Raw genomic sequence first — 11,694 nt, 5'->3', positions numbered from 1 at the left:
ACACCAGCCTGGGGGCCCCCCCGACTATGTGAGGCCCGCCCACAATGTCAAGACCCCCCCACCAACTTCTCTGATGCACCAGCAAATGTTGGGACCACCTGGGTCAAAGGTCACGCACTATGTACTGCCCCACATGTCAGGGGTCCTTACACTTGTCCGAGGGCCAAACTTGTTCTCAGCAGGCACTGTGAGGGCCAGTCTTGTTGAAATTAAATATATATGTATTAGTCTATGTACGTATGTATGTATATGTATGTTTTAAGGGCCAGTCCTCTTGGAAGAAAAATAAAATAAAAAATTATACATATGTATACACATATATATATATATATATATATATATATATATATATATATATATATATGTCTTAATTAGATTATCCAAAAAATAGTGCTCGATACCGTGGTAGAGCGCAATATGTATGTGTGGGAAAAAATCACAACACTATTTCATCTCTACCACAGGCTGGAAGACAAGGAGTTTCCTCAATCCTCAGGAGAAAAAATCTCCTGAGGATTGAGGAAACCCCTCATGAAACAGGCCTGTAGAGATGAAATAGTCTTGTGATTTTTTCCCACACATACATATATATATATATATATATATATATATATATATATATATATATATATATATATATATATATATATATATATATATATATATATATATATATATATATATACACTGCTCAAAAAAATTAAAGGAACAGTTTTTTATCAGGGTATGGCATGAATGAGATTTTTTCTCCTGAGGATTGAGGAAACCCCTCATGTAACAGGCCTGTAGAGATGAAATAGTCTTGTGATTTTTTTCCCACACATACATACATACATATATATATATATATATATATATATATATATATATATATACACTGCTCAAAAAAATTAAAGGAACAGTTTTTTATCAGGGTGTGGCATGAATGAGATTTTTTCTCCTGAGGATTGAGGAAACCCCTCATGAAACAGGCCTGTAGAGATGAAATAGTCTTGTGATTTTTTCCCACACATACATACATACATATATATATATATATATATATATATATATATATATATATATATATATATATATATATATATATATATATATATATATATATATATATATATATATATATATATATATATATATATATATATATATACACTGCTCAAAAAAATTAAAGGAACAGTTTTTTATCAGGGTATGGCTTGAATTTAATTGCACTTTTCTGATAAGGTTTTGGTCAGGTACGTGGCAGAGGGGGTTGTTAATCAGTTTCAGCTGCATTGGTGTTGATGGAATTAACAACAGGTGCACTAGAGGGGCAACAACGAGATGACCCCCAAAACAGGACTGGTTTTGCAGGTGGAGGCCATTTCAAGTTCCTCCCTCTTGATCTTTTTGAACTGTTTTTCCACAAGTGTTGGCTTTAGCTAGAGTCATTATCACCACTGGGAGCATGAGGCCATTTCTTAACCCTCCTGAAGTTGCGCAGATTGTCCTACTCCTCCAGGATGGCACATCCATGCAAGATTTGATGTGTCTCCCAGTATAATCTCCAGAGTATGGGGGAGATTCCAGGAGACAGGCAGTTACTCTAGGAGAGCTGGACAGGGCCGTAGACGCTCCTCATCCCATCAGCAGGACCGTTATCTGCTGCTTTGTGCAAGGAGGAACAGGTTGAGCACTGGCCGAGCCCTACAGAATGACCTCCAGCAGGCTACTGGTGTGAATGTCTCTGCCCAAACAGTCAGAAACAGACTTCACGAGGGTGGCCTCAGGGCACCACGTCCTGTAGTGTGCCCCGTGCTCACTGCTCAGAACCGTGGAGCTCCATTGGCATTTGCCATAGAACAGCAGTATATGTATATATATATATATATATATATATATATATATATATATATATATATATATATATATATATATATATATATATACAAACTTGTATATACTGAATATATATATATATATATATATAAATATATGTATGTGTGTATTAAAGTGTATATATATGTATGTATATATGTTTTTTATATGTATATATATATATATATATATATATATATATATATATATATATATATAAACAAACATATATACATACATATATATATACAGTATATATATATATATATATACACATACATATACATATATATATATATATATATATATATATATATATATATATATATATATATATACTGTATATATATGTATGTATATATGTTTTTTATATGTATATATATATAAACAAACATATATACATACCTATATATAGATGTATATACAGTATATATATATATATATATATATATATATATATATATATATATATATATACTGTTTATATATGTATGTATATATGTTTTTTATATGTATATATATATAAACAAACATATATACATACCTATATATAGATGTATATACAGTATATATATATATATATATATATATATATATATATATATATATATATATACTGTATATATATGTATGTATATATGTTTTTTATATGTATATATACATATAAACAAACATATATACATACATATGTATACATATATATACAGTATATATATACATATATATATATATATAAACCATATTTTTCGGACTATGAGTCGCAGTTTCTTTTGTTTGGCCGGGGGTGCGACTTATACCCAGGAGCGACTTATGTGTGAAATGTTAAACACATTAGCGTAAAATATCAAATAATATTATTTATCTCATTCACGTAAGAGACTAAACGTATAAGATTTCATGGGATTTAGCGATTAGGAGTGACAGATTGTTTGGTAAACGTATAGCATGTTCTATATCCATCCATCCATCCATCTTCTTCCGCTTATCCGAGGTCGGGTCGCGGGGGCAGCAGCCTAAGCAGGGAAACCCAGACTTCCCTCTCCCCAGCCACTTGGTCCAGCTCCTCCCGAGGCGTTCCCAGGCCAGCCGGGAGACATAGTCTTCCCAACGTGTCCTGGGTCTTCCCCGTGGCCTCCTACCGGTCGGACGTGCCCTAAACACCTCCCTAGGTAGCCGTTCAAGTGGCATCCTGACCAGATACTCGAACCACCTCATCTGGCTCCTCTCCATGTGGAGGAGCAGCAGCTTTACTTTGAGTTCCTCCCGGATGGCAGATCTTCTCACCCTATCTCTAAGGGAGAGACCCGCCACCCGGCGGAGGAAACTCATTTGGGCCGCTTGTACCCGTGATCTTGTCCTTTCGGTCATAACCCAAAGCTCATGACCATAGGTGAGGATGGGAACGTAGATCGACCGCTAAATTGAGAGCTTTGCCTTCCGGCTCAGCTCCTTCTTCACCACAACGGATCGATACAGCGTCCGCATTACAGAAGACGCCACCTGTCGATCTCACCATCCACTCTTCCCTCACTCGTGAACAAGACTCCCAGGTACTTGAACTCCTCCACTTGGGGCAAGATCTCCTCCGCAATGTTCTATATGTTATAGTTATTTGAATGAGTCTTACCATAATATGTTACGTTAACATACCAGTTGGTTATTTATGCCTCATATAACATACACTTATTCAGCCTGTTGTTCACTAGTCTTCATTTATTTGAAATTGCCTTTCAAACGTCTATTCTTGCTGTTGGCTTTTATCAAATACATTTCCCCAAAAATGCGACTTATACTCCAGTGCCACTTATATATGTTTTTTTCCTTCTTTATTATGCATTTTCGGCCGGTGCGACTTATACTCCAGAGCGAAAAATACGGTGTGTCTATATATATATATATATATATATATATATATATATATATATATATATATATATATATACGTATATATATATATATATATATATAACATTTATACATATATATACTGTATATATGTTTGTTTATTTATTTATATATATATATATATATATATATATATATATATATATATATATATATATAAACAAACATATATACATATATATACTGTATATATATGTATATACATTAATACACACATACATATATATATATATATATATATATATATATATATAAACATGTATACATATATATACTGTATATATATATATAAAAAAGCAAGATGGCTGCGCTTCAGAGCAGCGGCTTCGTGCGAGCGCTCCTGGAAGTGAGGGCAAAAATACCCCTCAATTCAGTCAATTTCATGGCTGGCTCACAGCGTGTTCACTCCGTGATCACTTACGACCAACTTACAATTCTGGATGTGGAGAGATCGGGCCATTTTGGGCTGATAGATGCGTGTACGATGGACCTGCTCGCTAGCTTGGGAATTCTTCGCGAGCTACATCCAGCAGTGGCCTTTGAAGCAGCGGCGTCGACTACCAGCGGAGACGGTCAGCGAAAGAGACGTAAGCGGTGCGCTCGGAAGCAGAAGCGGGGGTGTCGGGCGGGGCTAACAACAAAGCTAAATGCTTTGTTGTTAGCGGGGCTAACGAAAAAGCTAAATGCTAATCCACAAAGAAGCGCTAATAAGGAGTCTGTTAAGCTAGAACTAGCCAGCGCCAGGCTGGATAATCCCTGCACACATAGCAATTCTTCTAGAATAATATACAACTCACATAATGTTTTTTCTGCGTCAGAGGTGGACATGCATTTTACTGAGGTGGCAAACAATCTAAAAATTCCTGTCATATCAATTCCTAGATATGGTCGAAATTATTTAAAGTGCACTATGCATAATAAACGTAACATTATTAATATTGCTACTACGGATACTTTCAACAAAAACTCCTCAAAACAGCCCACTACCTATAATATGGGCTTTTTAAACATAAGGTCATTGTCTTCCAAAACGTTATTAGTTAATGAAGTCATCAGAGACAACAATCTTGATGTCGTTGGTTTAGCCGAGACCTGGCTCAAACCAGACGAATTTTTTGCGCTGGGTGAGGCGTCTCCTCCTGGCTATGCGGGAACGCATATTGCCCGCCCCATTAAAAGGGGTGGGGGTGTTGCACTAATATACAACAAAAACTTTAGCCTTACCTCGGACCTAAATAATAAATATAACTCGTTTGAGGTGCTCACTATGAGGTTTGTCACACCGCTGCCTCTCCACCTGGCTGTCATCTACCGCCCCCCTGGGCCCTATTCGGACTTTATCAATGAATTTTCAGAGTTCGTTGCTGATCTAGTGACGCACGCCGACAATATAATCATAATGGGAGACTTTAACATCCATATGAATACCCCATCGGACCCTCCATGCGTGGCGCTCCAGACTATAATTGATAGCTGTGGTCTTACACAAATAATAAATGAACCCACGCATCGCAACGGTAATACGATAGATCTAGTGCTTGTCAGGGGTGTCACCACCTCTAAAGTTACGATACTCCCGTACACTAAAGTAATGTCCGATCATTACCTTATAAAATTCGAAGTTCGGACTCATTGTCAACAAACTAATAATAATAATAATAACTACTATAGCAGCCGCAACATTAATACTGCCACAACGACGACTCTTACTGACCTACTGCCTTCAGTAATGGCACCTTTCCCAAATTATGTGGGCTCTATTGATAACCTCACTAACAGCTTTAACGACGCCCTGCGCGACACCATTGATATTGTAGCACCGCTAAAGCTAAAAAGGGCCCCTAAAAGGCGTACCCCATGGTTTACAGAAGAAACTAAAGCCCAGAAATTATCATGTAGAAAGCTGGAACGCAAATGGCGTGCGACTAAACTTGAGGTTTTCCATCAAGCATGGAGTGATAGTTTAATAACTTATAAACGCATGCTTACCTCAGCTAAAGCTAAATATTACTCAAATCTCATCCACCTCAACAAAAATGATCCTAAATTTTTGTTTAGTACAGTAGCATCGCTAACCCAACAAGGGACTCCTCCCAGTAGCTCCACCCACTCAGCAGATGACTTTATGAATTTCTTTAATAAGAAAATTGAAGTCATTAGAAAAGAGATTAAAGACAATGCATCCCAGCCACAACTGGGTTCTATTAACACAAATATGACTGTATATACGACGGACACTGCCCTCCAAAATAGTTTCTCTCTCTTTGATGAAATAACAATGGAGGAATTGTTAAAATGTGTAAATGGGACAAAACAAACAACATGTTTACTTGACCCAATTCCTGGGAAACTTATCAAGGAGCTTTTTGTTTTATTAGGTCCATCAGTGTTAAATATTATAAACCTATCACTTTCCTCTGGTACTGTTCCTCTAGCATTCAAAAAAGCGGTTATTCATCCTCTACTCAAAAGACCTAACCTCGATCCTGACCTCATGGTAAACTACCGACCGGTCTCCCACCTACCGTTTATCTCGAAAATTCTCGAAAAAATTGTCGCACAGCAGCTAAATGAACACTTAGTGACTAACAATCTCTGTGAACCTTTTCAATCCGGTTTCAGGGCAAATCACTCTACGGAGACAGCCCTCGCAAAAATGACTAATGATCTATTGCTGACGATGGATTCTGATGCGTCATCTATGTTGCTGCTTCTTGATCTTAGCGCCGCTTTCGATACTGTTGATCATAATATTTTATTAGAGCGTATCAAAACGCGTATTGGGATGTCAGACTTAGCCTTGTCTTGGTTTAACTCTTATCTTACTGACAGGATGCAGTGTGTCTCCCATAACAATGTGACCTCGGACTATGTTAAGATAACGTGCGGAGTTCCCCAGGGTTCGGTTCTTGGCCCTGCACTCTTTAGTATTTACATGCTGCCGCTGGGTGACATCATACGCAAGTACGGTGTTAGCTTTCACTGTTATGCTGATGACACTCAACTCTACATGCCCCTAAAGCTGACCAACACGCCGGATTGTAGTCAGCTGGAGGCGTGTCTTAATGAAATTAAACAATGGATGTCCGCTAACTTTTTGCAACTCAACGCTAAGAAAACGGAAATGCTGATTATCGGTCCTGCTCAACACCAACATCTATTTAATAATACCACCTTAACATTTGACAACCAAACAATTAAACAAGGCGACTCGGTAAAGAATCTGGGTATTATCTTCGACCCAACTCTCTCGTTTGAGTCACACATTAAGAGTGTTACTAAAACGGCCTTCTTTCATCTCCGTAATATCGCTAAAATTCGTTCCATTTTGTCCACAAGCGATGCTGAGATCATTATCCATGCGTTCGTTACATCTCGTCTCGATTACTGTAACGTATTATTTTCGGGCCTCCCTATGTCTAGCATTAAAAGATTACAGATGGTACAAAATGCGGCTGCTAGACTTTTGACAAAAACAAGAAAGTTTGATCATATTACGCCTATACTGGCTCACTTGCACTGGCTTCCTGTGCACCTAAGATGCGACTTTAAGGTTTTACTACTTACGTATAAAATACTACACGGTCAAGCTCCTGCCTATCTTGACGATTGTATTGTACCATATGTCCCGGCAAGAAATCTGCGTTCAAAGAACTCCGGCTTATTAGTGATTCCCAGAGCCCAAAAAAAGTCTGCGGGCTATAGAGCGTTTTCTATTCGGGCTCCAATACTATGGAATGCCCTCCCGGTAAAAGTTAGAGATGCTACCTCAGTAGAAGCATTTAAGTCTCATATTAAAACTCATTTGTATACTCTAGCCTTTAAATAGACTCCCTTTTTAGACCAGTTGATCTGCCGTTTCTTTTCTTTTCTTTTCTACTCTGCTCCGGGGTGGACCGCTAGCCTGTCCATCAGATGGGGACATCTCTACGCTGCTGACCCGTCTCCACTCGGGATGGTTCCCGCTGGCCCCACCATGGACTGGACTTTCGCTGATGTGTTGGACTTTCACAATATTATATCAGACCCACTCGACACCGAGGATGTCGTTGTGGCTTGTACAGCCCTTTGAGACACTAGTGATTTAGGGCTATATAAATAAACATTGATTGATTGATTGATTGATATATATATATATATACATTAATACACACATACATATATATATATGTACAGTATACATATATATATATATATATATATATATATATATATATATATATATATATATATATATATATATATATATATATATATATATATATATATATATATGTATATATACACACACACACACACAAAAGTGTATATATACACACATTTATCCATATCAGGGCTGCAACAACTAATCGATTAAATCGATTAAAATCGATTATAAAAATAGTTGGCGATTAATTTAGTCATTGATTGGTTGGATCTATGCTATGCGCATGCGCAGAGGCTTTTTTTTTTATAAACCTTTACTTAAAAACTGCAACATGTACAAACAGCTGAGAAACAATAATCAAAATAAGTATGGTGCCAGTACGCTGTTTTTTTTTCAATAAAATACTGGATAGGATAGAAATGTAGTTTGTCTATTGTATCCGATTATTAATCGATTAATCGAAGTAATAATCGACAGATTAATTCATTATCAAATTAATCGTGAGTTGCAGCCCTATTCCACATACATAAATATATACACATTTATGTACATACACACACACATAAATATATAAACTTTTATGTACATATATACACACATACAGTATATATGCATATATATACACATAAATACACACACATAAAAAGACATACATATACACGTACACACATACATAAACAAACATATTACACATATATTAATACACATATACACAGACACACGTATGTATGTATATATACAATGTTTATTATTTTTTAATAATAATAATTTTTAATGATATTAAAAATAATACATGAATATTAGACTGACATGAGGAATGATGGTCATACGATTACCAAAAGAAAAACACTCCAAAGAGGCGTGATTACCAGGACTGTGCTGTAAGTATGTTAGGGTGAGCAAACCAAGCGCTCCTTGTCTTCCAGCCTGCGGTAAATGTCCCATGTAAGTATGTTAGGGTGAGCAAACCAAGCGCTCCTTGTCTTCCAGCCTGTGGTAAATGTCCCGTGTAAGTATGTTAGGGTGAGCAAACCAAGCGCTCCTTGTCTTCCCGTCTGTGGTAAATGTCCCATGTAAGTATGTTAGGGTGAGCAAACCAAGCGCTCCTTGTCTTCCCGTCTGTGGTAAATGTCCCATGTAAGTATGTTAGGGTGAGCAAACCAAGCGCTGCTTGTCTTCCAGCCTGTGGTAAATGTCCCGTGTAAGTATGTTAGGGTGAGCAAACCAAGCGCTCCTTGTCTTCCAGCCTGTGGTAAATGTCCCATGTAAGTATGTTAGGGTGAGCAAACCAAGCGCTCCTTGTCTTCCAGCCTGTGGTAAATGTCCCGTGTAAGTATGTTAGGGTGAGCAAACCAAGCGCTGCTTGTCTTCCAACCTGTGGTAAATGTCCCATGTAAGTATGTTAGGGTGAGCAAACCAAGCGCTCCTTGTCTTCCAGCCTGTGGTAAATGTCCCATGTAAGTATGTTAGGGTGAGCAAACCAAGCGCTCCTTGTCTTCCAGCCTGTGGTAAATGTCCCTTGTAAGTATGTTAGGGTGAGCAAACCAAGCGCTCCTTGTCTTCCAGCCTGTGGTAAATGTCCCGTGTAAGTATGTTAGGGTGAGCAAACCAAGCGCTCCTTGTCTTCCAGCCTGTGGTAAATGTCCCGTGTAAGTATGTTAGGGTGAGCAAACCAAGCGCTCCTTGTCTTCCAGCTAGTGGTAAATGTCCCATGTAAGTATGTTAGGGTGAGCAAACCAAGCGCTCCTTGTCTTCCGGCCTGTGGTAAATGTCCCATGTAAGTATGTTAGGGTGAGCAAAACAAGCGCTCCTTGTCTTCCAGCCTGTGGTAAATGTCCCATGTAAGTATGTTAGGGTGAGCAAAACAAGCGCTCCTTGTCTTCCAGCCTGTGGTAAATTTCCCTTGTAAGTATGTTAGGGTGAGCAAACCAAGCGCTCCTTGTCTTCCAGCCTGTGGTAAATGTCCCGTGTAAGTATGTTAGGGTGAGCAAACCAAGCGCTCCTTGTCTTCCAGCCTGTGGTAAATGTCCCGTGTAAGTATGTTAGGGTGAGCAAACCAAGCGCTCCTTGTCTTCCCGTCTGTGGTAAATGTCCCGTGTAAGTATGTTAGGGTGAGCAAACCAAGCGCTCCTTGTCTTCCAGCCTGTGGTAAATGTCCCGTGTAAGTATGTTAGGGTGAGCAAACCAAGCGCTCCTTGTCTTCCAGCCTGTGGTAAATGTCCCGTGTAAGTATGTTAGGGTGAGCAAACCAAGCGCTGCTTGTCTTCCAACCTGTGGTAAATGTCCCATGTAAGTATGTTAGGGTGAGCAAACCAAGCGCTCCTTGTCTTCCAGCCTGTGGTAAATGTCCCGTGTAAGTATGTTAGGGTGAGCAAACCAAGCGCTCCTTGTCTTCCAGCCTCTGGTAAATGTCCCGTGTAAGTATGTTAGGGTGAGCAAACCAAGCGCTCCTTGTCTTCCAGCCTGTGGTAAATGTCCCGTGTAAGTATGTTAGGGTGAGCAAACCAAGTGCTCCTTGTCTTCCAGCCTGTGGTAAATGTCCCGTGTAAGTATGTTAGGGTGAGCAAACCAAGCGCTCCTTGTCTTCCAGCCTGTGGTAAATGTCCCGTGTAAGTATGTTAGGGTGAGCAAACCAAGTGCTCCTTGTCTTCCAGCCTGTGGTAAATGTCCCGTGTAAGTATGTTAGGGTGAGCAAACCAAGCGCTCCTTGTCTTCCAGCCTGTGGTAAATGTCCCGTGTAAGTATGTTAGGGTGAGCAAACCAAGCGCTGCTTGTCTTCCAACCTGTGGTAAATGTCCCATGTAAGTATGTTAGGGTGAGCAAACCAAGCGCTCCTTGTCTTCCAGCCTGTGGTAAATGTCCCGTGTAAGTATGTTAGGGTGAGCAAACCAAGCGCTCCTTGTCTTCCAGCCTGTGGTAAATGTCCCGTGTAAGTATGTTAGGGTGAGCAAACCAAGCGCTCCTTGTCTTCCAGCCTGTGGTAAATGTCCCATGTAAGTATGTTAGGGTGAGCAAACCAAGCGCTCCTTGTCTTCCAGCCTGTGGTAAATGTCCCGTGTAAGTATGTTAGGGTGAGCAAACCAAGCGCTCCTTGTCCTCCAGCCTGTGGTAAATGTGCCATGAGCTCATGTAAACAAACATCCTGTCTTCACAGGAAGACTATTTAGTGTACTACTTGTTCTGCAAACATTGCACCAGGCAGGGGAAGAAACACTCATCACACTTCAACACATCAACAGTGTGCACAAGTCCAGGTCAGTACATGATTGGTATGGCTGTGGAGAAGCAGGAAGTTATGGGCTGGGGAATAAAATGCTGGAGTCACATGACATTAGCGGCTGTCACACACCATGCAGCGCTCTTTTCACTTTGGTGTGGCCCGCAGCTTCTTCACGCCGGCTGGGATTGATGCAAATAGATGATGTAAATGTTAATGAAGTCATTAAGCACATTATTTAAGCAGCGCTGACACATGACATGATCACATGTGGCCCACACTGTCCTGCCACCTCAACTCTACGTGCTGCCTGAGGTGTGTGTCATGTGACCTGGGAGTGGGCGTGGCCAACACTGTCCTGCCACCTCAACTCTACGTGCTGCCTGAGGTGTGTGTCATGTGACCTGGGAGTGGGCGTGGCCAACACTGTCCTGCCACCTCAACTCTACGTGCTGCCTGAGGTGTGTGTCATGTGACCTGGGAGTGGGCGTGGCCAACACTGTCCTGCCACCTCAACTCTACGTGCTGCCTGAGGTGTGTGTCATGTGACCTGGGAGTGGGCGTGGCC

This window comes from Entelurus aequoreus, linkage group LG27, assembly GCF_033978785.1.
Source record: "Entelurus aequoreus isolate RoL-2023_Sb linkage group LG27, RoL_Eaeq_v1.1, whole genome shotgun sequence".
In the NCBI taxonomy this organism is placed as follows: Eukaryota; Metazoa; Chordata; class Actinopteri; order Syngnathiformes; family Syngnathidae; genus Entelurus; species Entelurus aequoreus.
This window is presented reverse-complemented; position numbering follows the sequence as displayed.